At 36.0% G+C, this 21741-nt stretch overlaps 1 pseudogene; it reads left to right on the top strand.

The window, feature by feature from the left end:
* Nucleotides 1-223: 223 nt before the first annotated feature.
* On the top strand, nucleotides 224-9523 carry LOC149531147 (putative disease resistance protein At1g63350; annotated as a pseudogene).
* Nucleotides 9524-21741: the final 12218 nt, after the last annotated feature.

Genomic DNA, 21741 nt, shown 5'->3' with positions numbered 1-21741 from the left:
AATTTGATTAAATTTTCAAATCTGCTTTGACCTGGGTGAGCGCTGGAACTTTGTTTTCAATATTTCAAATATTTTAGCAATTTTCCAATGGCGCTGATTACATTTTCAGAAATAATTTCAAATGGCGCGGATTGCAAATTAACCCTATTCCAATTTAAGCTTGCATAACCAAACAAGGGATAAATAAGATTGGATTGCATTTTTCCATTCCTATTCTTCATTCTCCATTCTCATTAAAATTTTCTATTCTAATTCTCAATTCCTACGCTTGCAACCAAACGGGCTCTAATAAAAGAACACAAAACAAGAAGGGGCAACACAGTACAATGCAGTAATAGGATTCAATGGAAAGCAAAACCAATTTCGTTGCTTCAAAAACAACGACACCAAGCTGCAACAAGACCCCCAACACATTGAAATGTGCCTGTCATACAAAGTTAAAAACTGAAACTGAAAGCAAATTTGCATTATAGTCGTAGACGTTGCATTTGGAAATCTTCTGGATCTGTACCAGAGACGTGAAAAAATTTCAATTTTCCTGAAGCTGCGGTTGTTGCTGGGAAAATGGGGGATCCTGGTTTTATCTCTGGGACGATCGGTTTTGCCATTACGGCGGCACTCGGCCAGATTATTGACAAGATCAACGTTGCCGTCCACTGCAGGAAAGAGTTGGATGTGCTCAAACATTTGCTCCACAGAGTTCATTCCATTAATTCAGAAATGCAGGAATACAGGAAGGGTTTGAACGCAGGTAGAATCAATGCTCCACCTCTCTCTCCTCTGCCCTCTGCAGTGAATAGCTGGTTGACTGAATTGAATGATCTTCTTCTGGGTGCATCTGATTTAGTCCAACAGTGTGTTGTGCCATCTTCTCATCGCCTGCTTTCTCGTTACACAATGAGCAGGAAGATTATTCGATTCATTTCTGATTTGGAGAAGCATGTAATTTCCACACCTTCCATTGCTTTTCTCCATCAGCTTCATCAAGATGTGGCCAATCGACAAGGGCTTGAACAGATCAGAGAGACAATCGATTCCCTTCAGCTGAGAAATTCAAGATTTACCGACACATTTGGGGATTCGTTTCCAGCGGGCGCTCCCAACATGAAGTATATTGAGGAGCCACTCATCGTCGGACAAGATTCTGCATCCATCAGAATTGAGGATCTTATTGCTTCTGCGCAGTTCGAAAATGTACCCTGTATCGGCCTAATTGGAATGGGCGGGGCCGGAAAGACTCTGCTCCTCAAACGAGCGTTCAACAGTAACCAGGTACAGAGTCTCTTTCCCAATGACTTATTGCTTTGGCTTACTGTTTCACAAACTCCATCTTTCAATAGACTTAGAGGTGATCTTGTTAAACAAATAGCTCTTAAAGCAAATGAAAGGTTCGACTTAGCAGTGAGGAGAACCATGTGAAAACACGGTTGAATGAGAGCATGAGAAGACACAAATTTGCCCTATTTTTAGATGATGTTTGGGAAACAAGTGCAGCTTCGTTGTTAGAGGAGCTGTGTGTACCTACATCACATCATCACAACTTCAATACCATCATTGCTACTTCTAGAAGTACGAGAGTGGTGTTACAATTAGGTGCTACACCCCAATCAATCATCCAAATGCAATGTTTTACTGAGGATGATAGTTGGAGATTGTTTTCTTCCCATGCTTTTCCACACAGCCATGGAATTTTGCCGCAGAGCATTGATCAAGAAAAAGTGAGAAGTGTCTGCAACGAGTGTGGAGGGCTTCCATTAGCCCTAAAAGTAATCGGGCGTGTAATGTCAGGCATCACTCAGTCAAATGAATGGGAATTTGCTCTCCAAAAGTTACAGAAGGATGTTGCATGCTCGCTTTACGGCAGGTTGAGATTAAGCTTCGATGCTTTGGCCGACGTGGCTGGCTATGGCATTTCCTTGCAGTTGTGCTTTCTCTACCTAGCTGCTTATCCAGAAGACAGTGTCATCTACACTCCCAATGCTACTCAGTATTGGATTGGCGAAGGGTTGCTGATTGGGCCGGATCCTCTCAAAATTGGACAGAGATGCGCAAATCTCTTAGCTGACCGTTTTCTTATAAAACCGCTTCAGAAGGATCATGAGGGAAATGTGCTTGCTTTCAGGTTGCACGATGGTTTGCATGATTTAGCAAATCAAATCACTATGAAAGAAGAGAGATGTTTTTTTGAGGCAGGCAGAAATTTACAAGAGTTTCCAGTATATTATTTTTCAGGACACCTCAGAACTTCATTGATGTGCAACAGATTGACTAGGGTTCCTAAGGCATTCGAAGCTGCCTTTATTCGGTCCTTGCTACTTGCTTCTAATCCTTATTTGACAGAAATTCCAAAAGAAGTGATTGGGAGTATGACCGCGCTCAGGGTTCTAGATTTGTCAGGTACTGCCATCCGTTGCTTGCCAAAAAATATTGGACATTTGAAGCATCTAATTTGCCTTAGATTAAGCTTTGTGTGAGGCCTCGCCCTGACCCCTCATGGCCTTAGTTGTTACTTTATCTTTTTGATACTCACGACTCGAGATGTCGAGACATTATCGGATACTTGAACATATCATATTATTTCATGTTGTGTGATGTTATTTTCAGATAGTTGATGTCCGTCATTTAATACTTTATGTATATGTATGTTGATGAAATAAGTAAAATGTAGGATTAACACATTGATTTTGGAATCTTTATGATTAAGAATTTTGTAGGATGAAAGAAACCCTGATTTATGTATGATTCAATTTATGTGAATTTCTGATACGTATATATGTACATGTGATTTTCGGGACTACTGATGTGTGCAATGAGTGTGCAGATATTTTAGCCGAGGAAACCGACGGAGGGACATAACTGATCTCTATGTGTTAATTTTGAAAACCTTGTCGTTCGTAAGTCACGTATTGTACTGTGAGATGTATGTATTTATCTTTCTGTGTTCAGTGAATGTTAGTGTTTGTAACTATGTTCTTTTAGTGTCGCTTGACACTCGTAAATTGTTTATGTTCTTCAATGTGCTAATTAGGGTTAGTTGTGTAACCTTTGGACCCAAGTTGGCTTAAGTTAGTGTCAGTTTGCTAATTGGATTTTTAATCGAGGTTAGTCATCCCTTAATCCGAATTAGTGCTTTATCTGTTTTGTTAAAGTTGTTTGTTGGTCCTAATTATTTCCTAGCCTTTGTTTGGCTCTAAACTTATTCCTAAGGCTTCAAAACATGAAATAATTATACCCAAGGGGTATGGGTATGGGTTGGGGGTCTTTTCCAACCCCTAAGCCCCTTTTGTTGACTTTGGAGATCATTCAAAAAGTCTCATTTTACCTTTGTGCGAAAATTGCAAGTGGTTATCTTGAGTTACCTCACCTCATCTCCACTTAGGGTTTAACCATAGTGTAGGTGGAGTTAGGAGTTTCTAGAATTGCTAGTGGGTGGAAATAGTTATTGCTCCTTTTGGTGGTTGAGTTTGAGGCTTATTTAGAGACCCTTTTTATACTTGTGGAGGTTGTTACCCAATCTCTACATTTAGAGAGGAGTTCTTGAAGATTGAAGCAAGGAGAAGGAAACTCTACTCAAACTTGTTCATTTTCATTACCTCTTTGTGAAGGTTGGAATTCTCATGTCCCTCGTTCAGTTTCCATGTTTGTTTCATGCTTATGCTACCTTGTTGTTGTTTGAATGCTTGTATGGTTGTGAGTATGTTGGGAAGCTTTGAAAACCATGTTATTTGAAATGATTTCCTTTCATGTTTATGTTGGATTTTTGAGATGTTCTTGCATGGGTGTTTTGGTATTACTCACCCTTAGAGAGGGCAGAAGTGACCAATTTTGGGAAAGGTCTGTTTAGTCGGAGTCCAACTAGTGTAGAGTCTCTTCTCAGGATGAGAAGAGGGAGAAAGGGTAGGGTGTTATGGGCCCCTACTTGTCAGCACAAACCTGGTATTATTATGGTATGTTGAAATGGAAGAACGAAAGTTCTTGGTATATAGCCTCGATTGGGCATCTGTTTGGTGTTGTGCTTGACTTCTCCTGGTTGGAAGAATCCACCTTTCTCTAGTTTTTGATTCATTGTGAATCCCTTTGTGAAAACTTTGTATGAATATGCTTGTTTGAATTGTTCTTGGTCATGCTTGTTGTCACTTGATCAGAATTCTGTTCCATCCATGGTTCAAATAATGAGTTGCAAAAAATATTATAAATCCCTTGATGAGTGTCATGAAGAAAATTCAATTTAATTGTTAAAATTTGGGATTGATATCCTATTGTAAATTGTATTTTAAGCTTGCTGTAAATGGAAAAGAAGCCGGGTTTTCTTCCTGGTTCTTTCCCGGCTGAGCCTTTGAATCAGGTTGGCCAATAAAATTGGTGTTTGAGTATAATTGGTTATCATGTGACTTAATCGTGATTTAAATTTAGATGGATGTGCATCAAAAACATGATAGAAATAATGATGTTGATTTAATTTGGTAAAATTTCAAGTTTTCTTATATGATGGAAACGAAAATTCTATTATGAATGAAAGATTAGTTTTTGTGATTAATGGGGTTAAAACAATTCTTTCATTGTGGTTAAAATGGATAATTCAAATTCAATGTAATGGTAATGTTGTTTGCAATGTTTTGAATATAAGTGTATAGAGGTGAAGAGTTAATTTTTTTTATCATAGAGAATGAATTGCTGAGATAATGAATTTGCAATTTGGCTCATAGTCATGTTATGAATATTATTCTAAATGATAAGATACTTGAAAATTTGTGAGCTATATACATAAGGTATCTCCATTTTTCTAAATCCATGGATGAGCATAGTTAGATCTCTTTCATATAACTCCTTATGTGTTGTTAGTATTGAGGCTATTAGCCAAATGGAGAAAAGAAAAAGATCATCAATTTAGATTATCAAACATAGTTAGGATTCTCTAATGTATCATTGCAATAGATATCGTGATGCCTTAGACTTTGGTAGTAGAAAGAACAAATAGAGGATATATAAGTTATAAGATATAAAACATAAAGCTTGCTATAGACACACAATTTACTCTTTGGATTTTATATGGAAGAAGTGGAAATAATATCTACTAATACAGACCAATATAATAATCAAGGAATATATTGTAGTATCTTCTAAATAAAGTAAGAGAATACCTAATTTTCAAGTAAGACATAACCTAATAAAATAATCTAAAGTAAGCACCTAAGGTACAAATCTCTTTCATTCAAATCAAGAGTCAAAAAGAACTAATGATGAATTCCCTAAGTGAGGGTCGACCCAGCTTATGGATGGGACATTTAGCAATTAAATAATTAACAAAAAAATATACAACGTTGGAACAATTGCTGCTTATTAAAGGATAGGCGACCAATTTGATGGAGTTTTTTTTATGAAATACCTTGTATGGAAGAGGGAGGACGGGGGACCCACCTCCCCATCATCCCCTTCCACGCCTTCCAAGTCTGCTAAGCGCATTTAGCGCTGTCTAAGCCTGACATAGGTCAGGGAATGTCTTGTCACCCCTGCCTCCTTGGTCGCCAACTTGGGTGAAGGTCCCATCTTGAATGGGGCACGAGCTTGGAGGTAACAAGAAACTTTAAATACACAAATGTTTAAATAAACCATGGTTTGAGATTTATTTCGCATGGGAGAAGTCAAGGGGGGGAGTTAGTTAGCACGCAGTTTAAGGTGGGTAGATGCTTGGGTAAGAGAGAAGAGTAGCATATAGGGTTAAGAACAGTGCATAGCTAGTATTAATGAATGTTTAGAGATTCAAATTTAGGCATGATCCTTTTATGAGGTGTTTAGATTATAGAGTTATAATATTCTTGGGGTAGTTAGTATATTAAGTAGGACTTTAGTTCTAGTTTAGTGGTTAGCTGCTAGGAATGTTATTAATTTAAAAAAAAGATCATTAGCAACCTTGTATGTTTTAAGTCAGTAAGTTTAGTTTTGGTTAAAGGTTGTTAGTTTAGTTTAGTATCATGATAATTTTAAATTTAAGATAGTTTAGATTTAGTCTAAATTTAAATTAGTATTACACTCGCTTAATTTTTAAGTTAGTAGAAACTTAATGTTAGTTTAGTTGTTAATTGTTTTTAAAGGTTTCAAAATTTAATATATATTTAGTAGTTTTAGTTTAAGATATTAAAGTTTTATTAATGAAATTTGGTTTTATTTCGATTTATCAATGTTAGATATATTATTAATGTTATTTTAGAATAAATCTTAAATTTTAAATGTATTTAGATTTTGTTAATAACTTGGAGTTAGTATGTTTTGTTTGTGTAAAGTTTTTAAATTAAGATAGTTAAATTAATCAATAGTTTTCATTATAAGTCTTTTGTTTTCAAAGTAAATTTGGGTATTAGTTTTAAATTAAATAAAGTTTTTAACCAATAAGTTAATAACAATTTGTTTGTTTTATCATTGAATATATATATCATATTATGTGTATGTGGCAAATATTTAATAACGTTATTTAAAAAAAAAAAATTGTATGTTTTTGCCCTCGTAGTTTGGGCATGACACTCTGTACCAATCAAGAGACTACCCAACTCTATTGGTGCTCTCAGACACCTTCTTCAGATACAAGATCTTTGTGGAGCTAGAATTACACAACTCCCATCTAGCATTTCTAAGTTGAATTCCCTAAAACTTCTCGACATTGGTTGTAGTCAACATCTACAATGCATCCCTTATGGGATCTCATTCCTTAAATCTCTTGAGTACCTGGAAGCAGAAGGTTGTCCAACTGCATGGGCAAAGAGAGGGTGGAAAAGGTGCATTAGAAATCTGCTATCAATTAATGATTTGGGCATCCTGAAACAACTCAAAAGTTTGGCGCTTACAAATTATGGTGAAGCGATTCGAGAAGGGGGACGGGGGACTGGGAAACATGGAGCAGATGGAGTTCCTACGTTTGTCTCTCACAGATATGGAAAGCTTACCCAATGACATGACTTCCATGTCAAAACTACAGAAACTCTGCCTAACATGTCCTCAATTAATCCAAATAGAAAATTCATTTTGTGAATTTCAACATCTGAGCTACATTAGTTTGTTCAACTGTGGCATGTTGAAACAACTACCTGCGTTGCACAAACTTCCCAGTCTAAAGCATCCGGAGATGATTGCTTGTGCTCGCATAGTGAAATTTCCAGAGGATTTTGGCAAGAGTGGAGCATTTCCTAAGCTGTCCAGGTACTTTCAATAGTGGAGCTGGAGAAGCTAGGGCAGCTGCCGATAGTGGAAAATGGAGCACTGGCTTCACTTAAGACATTGACAATAACGAAGTGTGAGGCATTGCAGATATTGCCACATAGTTATTGGAATTTGAAGTGTGTAGAAAAGATAAGAATATATGGTTGCTCAACAATTTTGACAGCACTGGAAGAAGACTTCATACAAATTGAGACCAAAACAAAACTAGTAAGATTATCTGTCACAGATACCGAAGCATTCAAAGAGCGCTTCGATGAAATGGTTAGTGGAAACAGATATTTTGTTTACGGTGAATTCTGGTGTAACGAGTTGTTTCAGTTTTTGCAGGAAACTTACAACTGGTTTTGATTGGTAGATAAAGATGTAGATTTATAGCCATAGATTTAGAGTTGCACACATTTAGGGCATTCTGTTTGATTAAAGACAGTTAAATGAACAGCTAGGCAAGCGCCATTAGGACTATGTTAGCCATAGGTTGGTAAGTAAATCTAGGACTGTAGGATTGAATCTTTAGAATGACCCTCCTACCCTGCTTTTGTACGTAAGCATGGAAATCTATTTCCAGTTGTAAAAGATAAATAAGAACTGAGCTTTGCTCTCACTCTGCACATTTATATTTAATTTCAATTCGTGATATTGCAATCAGGATTTAACTGTGTGATTTTGAGTCAAACTCATTGAACCATGTTTCATGAGTAGTGATTCATCATGAATCCATCTCTTATGAGAATAAATGGAACACTTAGCACTCATTGGATGTAGGTGATGCTCACAGGGGTTGAGCACTGAGACTTCTCGGGAGGTCACCCATCCTAGTACAACTCCAGCCTGAGCGCGCTTAACTACGGAGTTTCATCCATGGTTAAACCCAAAGCTTGCAACCCCATTTGCAAAACCTTCACCAAGTGTTGTGCCTTATGAACCATTCATTAGAAAGCCCCTTAAGCACATCAATTGATACTATAATAATATGTATACCAAATCAATTTTCCATTCCTTTGTATCTACACAAATTAAATTTCACATATTTTAAAAAAATGTCTATCTGTTATTTTCATTCTCTAGAAAATAGAAGATCCAGCCAACTTAAAACCTAAATCATATCAGAAAAACTTTTGATTTAAGAAAATATATCTTATTTATTATTTTTATTCTCTTGAAAATAAAAGATCGAACCAACTAAAACCTAAATCATACCAAAAGAAGACTTGACTTTGTTAAGTATATTATTTACTAGTTTTTAATTTAGAATTTATGAAGTTCAATCACTTAAAAGTAAGTGAACTTTGAAGAATTATCATTCTAACGCATTGCATGGAGCAGAGTTGGGTAAAACCAAAAGCCTATGACATGGAAGAATACAGCCTTCTAGACTCTGATATTTGTAACTAAATCATACAGAGGAAAGGCACTCTGGAATTAACTGCAACAAACTAAGAACAGTTTAATTCAAACTCTACTAGAATGGTGTTCAGTTTAAGAATGTAAAAAAATATACTCTTAACACAAATACTGAGTTATATTTTAGTAATTTATTAATCATTTGTGGTTATTAATTAGTTTCTACTTTCAGTTTGCAATAGTATTTATTGGATTTAAAAATAATTTCTCTGGCCGCTGTTGAAAACTCATTTCTCCAACGCCACACAGACTAATTTTGAAGAAAATCTGATTTGTACTTGTCTTCTCTGCCGAAAATTAGACTCTCTCTTTTATTAACTTGCCATGTCTGGCAAGTTCCAACATTACCATTTCTTCACCGACTAAGGAGATAATGCTTACAAATTAATCTGTTTGCAACTGTATGGGGTATCTATCTGGGAACACAAAAGTTACAGATTTTTGAAATCTGTAGAGTTTCATATTTGTAGTACTCTTTATCGGTATATAAAATTTTGTCTTGTATGCTGTAGCATACTCTGCTCTGTTTTGTTTCATTGCTCTGCTTTTGTTTTCATTCTCTTGCAACCTACAGATTTGTATTGGAGCCCAGAGATCAAAGAGATCGACTTGCTGTCTGAAAACCCATCAATGAACTAAGATGACTTCAAAATGTTTGGCTTAGTCACAGGTTCCTATTTTGACTGAAAAACATTAGGATTCTTGGTCTATTAGAATGACAACATTACTACGTGCTCATGATCCTTGGGGATTTGTCACTGATGGATATGCAGAGCCTCCTGACCATGCAGCAGAAATAGCCCGAACGAATGATAACCGAAATGTGTTGAAGAAGAACAAAATGAAAGATAATAAAGCTCTTGGCCTTATTCAACAAGGATCAAATGACACCAGTTTTGAAGGTTTTTAATACAAATTCTTTAAAGAAGGTATGAGACACTATTAGAACTTGTTATCAAGGTGTATCCGAGGTAAAGAACGTTAAGTTGCAGAAGTTGAGGAGAGATCCTGAGAACCTGAAAATAAAAGATAGTGAAAATTGTGGATTTTGAGAACCTGAAAATGAAAGCTAGTGAGATTGTGGATAGCTTTATGACTCCGGTCACGAACATTGTCAATCAATTAATAAAATATGCGGATGACCTTTTAGATAAGAGAGTGATTGAAAAAGTTCTCAGGTGTTTTCCAAAGAAATTTGTAGTTGTAGTTGTGCGGGTGCCTAACAAGAGTTTAAAAACATAAATAAAAATTGATGAATTCACTGGTCCTTCCATTGCAAATGAATCGAGTTTGACAAGGTATGATGATAATTAATTGGAGAACGCTTTCAAAACTCAATTGCAAGTTACCGGAGGTAGAGGCAGGGGTAGATCTAGTAGCAATAGAACAGTAGATTAGTAGCAATGGAAGAGGAAGAAAAACTGACAGTAGAATTGATTCAGAATTTGAGGAGAAATCTCAAAAGATCCCTTCTAATTTGAGGGGAAGTAACAGCAAAAACTGGCAACAAGGATACCAGAGGTATGATAAATCAAAGGTACAATGTTTTTATTACCAAAGCGTATGGTCCTTTTGCTAACAAGTGTTGGAAGAAGTAGACAGATATTGACAAACGGCCTACACATCAGATAGGAGTCTGAAAATGATCAAAATCTATGTTTTTGACCTGTAATGTGATGCAAGAAAGTTCAAATGAAGCTTGGTTTTTTGAACAGTGGCTGCAACAATCAAATGGCTAGAAACAAAGAGTTGTTTGTCAATCTAGAGACTAGTATTGAGTCTAAGGTAAAGTTGGGTAATAATAATAAGGTCCGTGTTAAAGTAAAGGAATGTTTGTTGTGTGTACCAAGAATGGTGATTGAAGAACAATAGATGATGTCTATTATGCACCCATTTAAAAATGCAATTTGTTTAATAGGGAAAATGCAGCGTGTTCTTTAAAAATGTGGTATCTTTAAAAATGGGTTATGTACAGTCATTGATAAGTATATGAGTAAACAATTGATAGCAAGGATAGAAATGATAAAGAATAGAATGTTTCCACTCACTATAAGAAATGAACTATATAACTCTTTGAATGCTTATAAATATAAGGATTTAAATGAATCCTTGTAATGGCATTTAAGATATGCTCATTTACATTTTGGTAACTTAGATGTGCTGCAGAAGAAGCAGAGAAGCAGAGGGTGAAAAAGTTGACCAGTATTCGGCAACCAACACACTAAGTGAAACTCACATACTAGCAAAGCATCATGCAAAATAATAATGTTTTTGGAGTATCGTATAGAGAAAAAGCTCCATACACAGATTTGTGCAGACCAATTCAAACAGCATCATTGACTTATAATATTTCTTTTTTTAACCTTTATAGATGATTGTAGTTAGAAGACTTGGGCTTGTCTTTTGAAGCAAAAGTCTGAAGCTTTTGATGTATTCAGAATCAAAAGGTAAAAGCGATGGTTGAATGGGATCATTGCAAATATACTAAAGTTCTAAGATCATATAGAGGAGGCGAGTATATTGATTTTTAGAATTCTGTTAAGATCATAAAACCAAGACTCAAGAGACAATTTACTATTAGTTTTATTTCACATTAAAATGGAGTAGCTGAAAGGAAAAATTCAACTATTATGATCGTGGCTTGGAGTATGATTAAGAAGAAGCATCTATTGAATAAATATGGAAGATAAGCAGCTATTTGTTTAATTTCTGTCCTAAATAAGAGTCCATCTAAGAGTGTGAAGGACCATTTTCCTAAAGAAGCTTGTAGTGGTAAGAGTTGCACTGTATCTCATTTGAGGATTTTTGGGTGTGTACCTTATGCACATGTAGTCAAAGAGATGAGAAAGAAGTTGAGTAATAGAAGTGAGACACATGTTGTTATTCGATATAATGAGGAGTTTAAGACATATAAACTATATAATTGCATTGCCAAGAAGTTTATTATCAGTAGACTCGAGGAAAGAGGCTTGGGATGGAAGTATAGATAAATTTGCTGCAAAGAGAGTTGTATTATCTCATAGAAATAATGATGGAAATGAATAGGCCATGCAGGATGGATAGTTGATTACTTAGGCACATACACCTCTAATAGTACTCCAATAAGCCAATCTCCATGAGTTAACCCATTACAATTCAAAATACATAGAACTCAAGAGTGCGGTGAATCATCGGGGTATAGTGGACAACAAACAATAGAATTAGGGGTAATGAATCAAATCCTATATTAGCTACATTAAGGAACACAATTAAAAGTCAATGGAAAGAAGCTTAAGAGAAATTTATGAGCAGAATGAAGAAATAGATTGAGTTTCAAATTTTCCATTGACTACATATGATCGTATGAATGTTAAAGTTGCTAAAGAGGTTTGGGTAAAAGCTATGGATGAAGAGATTAATTTCAGAGAGAGAAATCAGACTTACGAGTCTTCTACATTTACATAATTATAAATATAGGTTAGGTTTTAAATGGATTTATAAGATCAAGTTAAATGCGGAAGGTAAAGTTGATAAGCAAAAAGAAAGATGTATAGCTCAGTGGGGTAGTCACCATTTTGGCATTTATTATAATGAAATATATGCACCATAGCTAGATGTGACACAATGAGGATGTGTTAGCTATTACAACATGAAATAGATGGAAAATATATTAGATGGATGTAAACTTTGCTTTTTAAAATGGACTTTTGGAAGAGAAGGTTTATGTGAAACAACCTCGAGATATGAAATCAATGGACAAGAAGATAAGGTCTACAAATTAAAAAAAGGTATTATATGGATTGAACCAAGCACCCAACATATAGTATACTAGAATTGATGAATACTTGAATAGCAAAGGATTTAACAGGTGTCCAAATGAGCCAACTTGGTATACGAAGGTAAATAAGGAAGATTTTTTTTTCATAGTTTTCTTGTATATCGATGATTTGATTTTCATTGGAGATCTCTCTATAGATGACTTTAAGACAACCATGAAAACAAAGCTTGATATGATTGATGAAATACGACAATACTTTTATTTGTCAATTGAAGTATGCAAAAGATACTTTGAGGAGTTAATAGCCTAGTAAGAAGGATAAGGGATCCAATGTTGATCCAACCTTGTATAATAATTGGTTGGAAGTCTCATGTATTTGACAACATCAAGACGTTGCAAGTTTAATTTCCAGATTCATGGAGTCGCCAATTAGTATCCATTGGAATAAAAAAATTAAAAAATAAAGATATATTGCTCAAACAATAGAATTTGGTATCTTGTATACATCAAATTCAGATCTTAAACTAGCTAGATATGCTAATAATAATTTTCAAGCAATGCTGATCATAGGAAAAACACATCAAAGTATGTGTTCATTTTTGGAACAGGTGTGATAGTGATGAAGGGTACTCCCCTTAATAACACAAACACATAACAAGAATTGGAAAATAACAAGTTGCAAAAACAAAAAGTTGGCTTCTTATTATCTCCAAAAGTATAGAATTACAAATATCAGAAATAAGACATGCAAAGCCACATGGGTGTTCTTCCTTACAATATTTTTCATGCTAAAGCCACCACCAACTCCCAACATTGTCCTAGACAACCCTACAAACCTTCTTTATATAGGCAAGTTTCCATCGCCCAAGAATGTTCTAGAACTTTAGCCCTAGACCCTCAAGCTGATCAACCCTAAATTATTATTATTTTTCATATTTTATTATGTTAGAGTAAGTCCCAAAAACTTTCGAAACTCAAAAGAAATTTCAAAGGAATTCCATTTTCTTTGACTTAGGTAGCACAACTTTCAGAGACCATAACTCATCAATTGTTGCTTTGATTGACTATTATTCCTTTTTCAAAAATGACACAAGTTGATCTACAAAACATGACTCACACAAACTCCAATCAACCGGGGTTTGACCCCTTTCTGGAGCTTCTAAAACCTTCAAAGATGAGTTCAAAGCTTTTATACCCTATTGGCAATAGCAAAAATTCTCAGGAACTCCACAAACACATTAGATATTGCCACAAAACTTGACTATCAGGCTGATATATCTAAAATGAACCTCCATGGAAAAAATCAGAATATTTCGAGCTCGAATGACCAACTCACTAAACTAGGCAAATGAAATGCAAAAAGTTGTTAAATACATACAATTTCTATGGAAGAAATGAAATGCATGATATAACTTACCTGACTTGGTGGGGCACCTACAAAGTTAAAGACATACAATAACTTCAAGGAGATATTCACATGGATGAGATTCAAGGATCATAAGTAATGCACACTTCACTAGAATAATCAAATTGAGAAAACATTCCTATTAGGAACCTTGAAGCAAGAATTGGGAGTGTAGTTCAATAGATATCATCCCTAAACTTCTTAAGCTCCAAGGTATGAACTACACTAACATGGTTGTGGATATACACTTCTTCACTATATATATTTAAGGCGTTGCAAATTGTTGAATTATTATTCAAATAAGTATTTAGGCTTTGAAAACAACTTAAGAATATTGTGATTGATGATAGATAGTAATTTCTTGAGCTTCATTTGGAATTAAGAAATCTTTTGTGTTAGAGTAAAATGTTAATTTAATTTAATTTATTAAATTACCTTTACTTCCTTTTAAGATTTCATTTTATGCACTTTTGCATTTCCATTTAATAATTAATTAGTAATTATTAAATATCATTTACCTCTTAGGGTTTACCTTTTAGGTTTTTTGATCTCCTTCTATAAGGATTGATCTTTTGTAAATATTTATCATTCTTTAAGTCTGATAATACAATTTGTATATTCTCAGAGCAAAATCCTTGCCTCTTCTTTGCTTTTTCTTCTTTGTGACAGGTTCTTGCATGCAAGTATTCTTTGGGCTTTGTGGATTTGTATTGCTCAAATCCTTCATAGTATTAGAGTCAGATCTACTATAGCTTGTTCAATAGTTGGAGAAAAAGAAGAGCGAGGGTTTGACATAACATCTCTAGTGTCTTTTGGGTATTTTTTGTAAAAATAGGGGCAAGGGAGGGGGGAGGGCGACTCTAATTTTTGGAGCACTTTAAGGCCAAACAGACCTCACGATTGGATTCAAAAGGCATCAAAACCCCCATTTTCATTTAGAGTTTGTCAATTTTGGACAACATTGACTAGGAAGGCCATTTTTTTTGTATACCAAGGTCGTACAACCTTTGGTATGCATTTCGATGTGTTTTTTTGCAAATAAATAAATAAATAAAAATAGTAGTTTTTTCACAATTGTTGTTATCACACTCGCCACAATAGTTACACTACCCTTGCGAGGGTCACTCTAACCACTTGTGCTTTCTCCACTACGGCTGCTTCTGCACCACTGTAGGGCCGCCATCTAGCCACCACCGCCAGTGGTCGTAGCTAGTGCGCCACCAACCTACACTTCGCTTTTGTGCCTCCCGAGCGTCACCTGAATGCCTCCGCCAAAAGAGCCTTCCTCGACCACCACTCTGCCCAGCCTGTAAGCTCGTGGTCACATGGGGAAATTCAAGGGCTTAACTTTAGTGCTTGTTCCATTTTCTGAAAGGGTTTGCAAATATTTTTTCTTTACAAAGCCCTTGGTAGACTTTTTAACTCTAATTTGAGCATATGGGATTTATTTTTCAATCTTAAAGAAATGCTAGAAAGTTGATTTAGAGACAGAGACAATGGCGAAAGTTTTTTTTGGATTTTTTTCTAGTTTGGTACCTATTTTTTTGCTCGAAGTTCAATGATGTCTTCAATCTAACGGGGGTGTAAGTTGTTAGTTATAGCTCCATTTTTTTGATCCAGAAAAAAATGCTAGAAAGCTCTTCTCAAGCACTTTCCAGCTTCTCTGTCATTTCACCAGTATTTTATGTCAAGTATTTGTGATACACAACTAATTTCTTTTTGCTCTATTCTTGTATACACATTCTTTATGCAAGCTTGAGTTTAGTTTTTTACATTGTGGGGGGTGTTTTTTCATTATTTTCTGTTGTAATATCGGTATATTAGAAAACTTCAAAACCCCTTCTTAAAATAATGGTCGAGACCTCTTCTTGTCTAGTACTTCTAAACCCACACAACTATCACACATGGAATATGCAGTGGCTTCTCTATTCAAAGGGTTTTTGGTGTTGTTTATATATAGTGCAACTTGTATTTCAGATTCAATATTAGACTTTGCAACACATGAATAAGATGGATGAAGCCATGGGTCTGATTTCTTTGAGTGTTTCAGACAACTTATAGTTTCATCTTGATGAGTGTTCCACTCCTCAAGAAATGTGGGACAAGTTCAATGACTTGTTTGGTACCATCAACGAGTTCATAGCACTTTAGATTGAGGCAGAGCTTACTTCTCTTATACTCAATGCTTTCCCCTCTATTGAGGACTTTCTTATGAGGTCCAAACAACAAAGAACTTTGTTATAGGGATGTAGTCAATAGAAGATAGATAAGGAGTGCATCTATCTAATTCTATCAAAGCTTTGAGGAAACTTTCAAATTTTCTCTTCTACCTTCCGTTCCACTATGGATGCCTTGGGTCCCAAATTTGTCATGCCCACTTTTGAGGTCTTTTGTGATTGCTTGACAAGAGAGTAGTCCAAGCTTAAACAATTAGGATACTATCAATGACTCAAAGACATAGACATTGGTTGCTCAAACATCTACAAGGAAGTCAAAGTAGAAACTAGAGCACAAGATAGATTCAACAAGCAGTGAGAGTTCCTCCAAGTCTACTCCTAAATTAGATGCTCAAAAACCCTCTCTAAAGGGTAAATCTTCTCAGTTTGATGAGTCTTCCTCTAAGAGTAAGAAGTACATAGGTAATCCTTGTAGTTTTTGTGGCAAGGAAGGACATCTAGTTTCTAGGTGTTGGAAATGTCTTGAGGCTTTAGAGGAGGCCATGCAACAATACAATATAGCTTCTCCGAAGCCACCACCTCCTCCTTTAGGGAAAGGACATTCTTTTTCTGCATGAGCATTGTCTTCTACAACTACTTGAATTCTTGATTCAGGTGCTTCACATCATTTGACACACTCACCTGACTTGGTTATCTCACTTGCTCAGAATGTTACTACACAGATTACAGTTGGTGATTCTACACAACTTTTAGTCATAGGTTCAAGAAATATATCTTTAGAGGGTGGTTCACTATAGGATATGCTCTTGGCTTCGACCATTTCTACAAATCTCTTCTCTATCTTTCAGATTTGTCATTTTGGCTCTGGTAAGATAGTTGAGTTCTCACCACATGATGTGGTTATTTGAGACCTCCATGATCTTGACTTGGTTTTTGCTATAGGGAGTGTTGATCTTTAGTCTCACTTATATCAGTTTGATGGCTTTGAGAGCTCCGATTCTATAGGTGTTTCTCTTATTGCTCATGCAAACACAGTGAGCAAGCTTTGACATGAGCGTTTTGGCCATGTCAACTACATATATCTACAATAGATGAGTACACAAGAGCTAGTGATTGGGCTACCTTAGATCTCTTGTATTGATGATGTTTGTCAAGGTTGTGCACTTGGAAAACATCACAGAGATCCATTTTCGTCGATTTGATCCACAGGTGCTAAGGCACCATTGGAGTTGATACATTGTGATCTTATGTCATTACCCACTCCATCTTTTTCAGGTGCTCGATATATGCTTACCTTCATAGATGATTTCTCTAGATGCACATGGGTGTACTTTTTGAAGTACAAGTTTGATATCTTTGATTCATTTTGAATCTTTAAGATATTTGTGGAGAAGTAGTTTGGTCTTTCTATCAGGCGTATACACACTAATAATGTGGGGGAGAATATGTGAATCGGTCTTTCACAGATTTTTGCACTGAGCATGGTTTACAATATCAGTTCATAGTTCCCCATGCAGAATGGGGTTGCAAAGAGAAAGAACAAGACATTATGGGAGATGGCCAATTGTATGATAAAGTCTTGAGCTATGAGTTCTTCATTTTGGGCTGAGGCTATCAATTGTGCCAATTATATTTAGAATCAGATGCCTCACAAGGAATTGCGACACATGACTCTTAAGGAGGCCTGGACTCATGTCAAGCTAGATGTTTCTACTTTCCTCATCTTTGGTAGTGAGACTTGGGCATTTATTCCAGATGCTTGATGCAGGAGCATCCAGAGGTATAAGGGCAATCCTGTGTCACCCAAAAAAAAATGTACTTAGACTTAGTTTCTGTTTCATGTGTTTTCATTTCTGGATACCCATTTGGGTCAAATAAAGGTTCCAACTCTCACAGTTCCACTATCAGTGTTCTAGGATAGAGTATTTGAGCACCTTGGGATATGTGTAAATGTCAAAAAAATAGGAGTATGTAATTGAGCCATAATTTTGGTAAATTAGAGGGTATAAATTGGCCAGATGAATATAATTGTAATTTAGAGCATTCTAGAAAAAGAATCAGGTCAAAAGGCCCCAAGGTTTGAAAGTTATTACAGTTTTTTGATTTTTGGAGACCTCCTAAGAATGCTTCAAAGGTTAGGGGCATTAAATGACCTTGAACAGGGCCAAAAAATGGGGGACGAGCGATGCTGGTCCATAGGGCTATAGAGCGCTTTGAGAGCTTTTTGAAAATGTAAACAGTTCGTCAATCAGAGCTACGGTTCAAAAGTTATGCCTCCTGAAAGTTCGGTTACCGTTTCTGGATTCTTCTAATTTTGTGCCGACTTCTAATGCGACTTCTAGAGCCTTCTATTTGGTCGATGGATGCCAACTAGCACTTTCTAGAATGTATTCCTAATCCTTAACCCTTCGGGGTCTATTTAAGAACATTTCTGGCATTGTAAAAGGCAGTTCGGAGTGGAGTTTGAGAGGAGGTACTGAAAAGAGAAATTATCTCCAGATTTATACTATTGTAAGCCCTTAGGGCATGTTTTGAAGTCTATTTTCTCTGCACTAAGTGCACTAGCATATTTTTACAGTTAATAAAATTTTCCTTTTCCTATTGTGTCCATTCTATGCTTGGGTTGTGTCCCCATCAATGCTCAACATAAAGCCATGGAGAAGAAGAGCTAACAACTCATCTTTGTTGGCTATTGTGAGGATGTGAAGGCATACAGGTTGTTTGATCCTAATTCTAGAGATGTCTTGTTTTAGTGATATTTTTAGTTTGATGAGTGTTATCCTTCGATTGAGCCACCATCACCGGCTTCTCCCTCACTACCTAGTACTTCCTCTACTTCTCCACAGGATTATGCATCCTTTAAGGAAGATCTTGATATTTATACCCCTTCACCACCTCCACTAGTTGTTCAGTGAATGCCCAAGTGGGCTCATGCTACTATTGATGCAATAGGACCTATGGTAGGTGATCCTACAGATTCTCGTCGCACTCATACTTAGACTTCTGGTATTGGACTCTTGAGTCATACCATTTCAAATGATCCATAGAGTTTTTCATAGGTGATATGACACTTAGAGTGGTACAAGGCTATGGATAAGGAGTACTCTTCTTTGATGAAGAACCACACATGGTATCTTTGTCCTCTTTTGAAAGGAAGCAAGTTGGCTTGGTGCCAGTGGGTGTACCATACCAAGTATGCTGCAGATGGTTTTATTGATAGGTACAAGGCACATCTTGTTGCAAAGAGCTTTTCACAAGTTAAGGGTATTGATTACTCCAAGACCTTTGCTCCTATTGCCAAGATGAATTCTATTGAACTCCTTGTACTCTCTCTTGCAAATTCACAGGGATGGACTATATTTCAGATGGACATGAAGAGTGCCTTTTTGCATGAAGACCTTCACAAGGAGATCTATATGGAGCAACCTCATGGTTTTGTGTAGGACTCTTCATTAGTATGTAGACTTCAAAGGTCTTTATATAGTCTCAAATAGGCCCCTTGGGCTTGGTATGAGAAGATGGATTCCTTCTTGCTTGCTTCACAGTTCACTCGATGTCATCTCGATCCTACATTTTACATTCAACATCATGGGGACGAGTTTTTGATACTTTTTCTTTATGCAGATGATCTTATCATTATAGGTATCTCACCCTCCATGATATAGAGTGTTCATGAGCCTTGAGAGAGCAGTTTGAGATGATAGACCTTGGACTTATGCACTATTTTTTGGGCCTACAGGTTGTCCAATCTTTGGATGAAATAGCCACACTCCAACAAAAGTATGCTCTTGATATGCTTTATAGATTTAACATGCTTGATTGCAAGCTTGCTCCCACACCTTGTCAATTGAGTGTTGTTTTATCTACCATTTGCACTACTCCTACAGTGGATTCCACTTTATATAGATAGTTTGTGGGTAGTTTGTTGTATCTGACACACACACACACACACACACACACACACACACACACACGTCTTGATATTTCTTTTGCGGTTGGACTTGTCTCTCGATTCTCACATGATCCACATGAGGGTCATTGGAAAGCTTCCAAACATAGCTTGAGGTACATTCAGGGTATTATATGTTATGGTATTCACTACACATCAGGAGATCCTCACATTGTTGGTTACATAGACTTAGATTGGGCTAGTGATATTGATAATCACAAGTCTACTTTTGGATTTGTCTTTTGTCTTGGTTTTGGTCCTATCACATGGTCTTGCAAGAAGCAACACACTCACACATTATCATCTACAGAGGCAAAGTACAAGGGAACTGTGCTAGCTAGTCAAGAGGTTTTGTGGCTTTGACAGTTGATGATAGAGTTTGGATTTCCTCTCGATAGTCCCACCTTTTTTTGGTGTGACAATCAGAGTGCTATACACATTTCCCACAACCTAGTTGAGCATCATTAGACCAAGCACATTGAGCTTCATGTGCACTTGATCAAGCATTTGATTCAGGATGGCACTTTGAGCTTGGAGTACATTCCCATTGCTAAGCAAGTTGTAGACATCTTCACTAAACCTTTTGCATCCTCGTGGTATCTTCAACTGCATATTATGCTAGAGGTGAAGGAGGTTGTCCTTGGGGGGTCTCAGTGATGAGTCATTCTTTCCTTCTTTTCTTGCTATCTCTTTTTGGTGTAGGGTTTTTCCCATATAGTTTTCTCCATTTCTCTGTTTCATATAGATATGGTTGTGATTGGGTACCTCATCGAGCCTTGTTGTTGGGACCCAAGTTTGCTTTCAACATTGCATTGTAGTTTCTTTTCTTTTTCTACATTATTTATAGCTGCACTGCTTCTCATCTTAAGGGGGTTGTTAGAGTAAAGCGTTAATTAAATTTCATTTATTAAATTACCTTTACTCCCTTCTTAAGATTTCACTTCATGCACTTTTAATTTCCATTTAATAATTATTAAATGTCATTTACCTCTTAGGGTTTCCCTTTTAGGTTTTTCGATCTCCTTCTATAAGGATTGGTCTTTTGTAAATATCTCTCATTCTTTTAGTTTGATAATACAATTTGCATATTCTAAGAGAAAAACCCTTGCCTCTTCTTTTCTTTTTCTTCTCTATGACAAGTTCTTGCATGCAGGTATTCTTTAGGCTTTGTGGATTTGTATTGCTCAAATCCTTCATTTTGTTTGGTACAAATTGAGGGTAATATGTAGAAGAACATATACAACATGAAGTGTATGGAGATCATCAATGGCCAAAGAGAGAAATCAAAGTTGAAGATATAGAATTTTAGAGGTTGTAAACATAGAGGAAATTCTCCCTAAACAAAAGTGAATAATAAAAATCAAGCCACATTTTTTCAAAATTGTGAAGTGAGTTGGTGGAGTTGCATAGGAGTTGGAATTACCTATTAAGTGTAAAATCTGTAACATTTTTCAATTTTTTGCAACTAAATAGGAATTTGGAAAATATATTGTACCATTAGAAAAGTTTCCTCCATTAGATAAAGAAACAAAAATAAATTTTGGTTCTTGAAGTGATTATGGAGGAAAAGAAAAAGAAATTAAGAGGCAAAGAAATCATTGAATATTTGAATTGGTGGAAGAATCCCCTTGTTGAAGATAAAACTTGAGAGAGGGAATAAATTTTAGAGAATCAAAATTTATTTTTTTAAAAAGAGAAATCAATTTTGAGTGTGGTAGACTTATCATGTCCCCATTTTAATAATAATTTTGTTATTGATAAAAAAATCTACTTCTAAACTTTTTTATCTTTCGTAGGCCGGTTCTATGTGTATTTTGTTCTTCTTCTATCCTCTTGAATT

Source organism: Cupressus sempervirens, chromosome 11 (genome assembly GCF_028749045.1).
Source record: "Cupressus sempervirens isolate cs-2001-9-10 chromosome 11, ASM2874904v1, whole genome shotgun sequence".
Lineage (NCBI taxonomy): Eukaryota > Viridiplantae > Streptophyta > Pinopsida > Cupressales > Cupressaceae > Cupressus > Cupressus sempervirens.
Note: the sequence above shows the minus strand (reverse complement) of the source record. Positions and strands in the feature narration are given on the sequence as shown.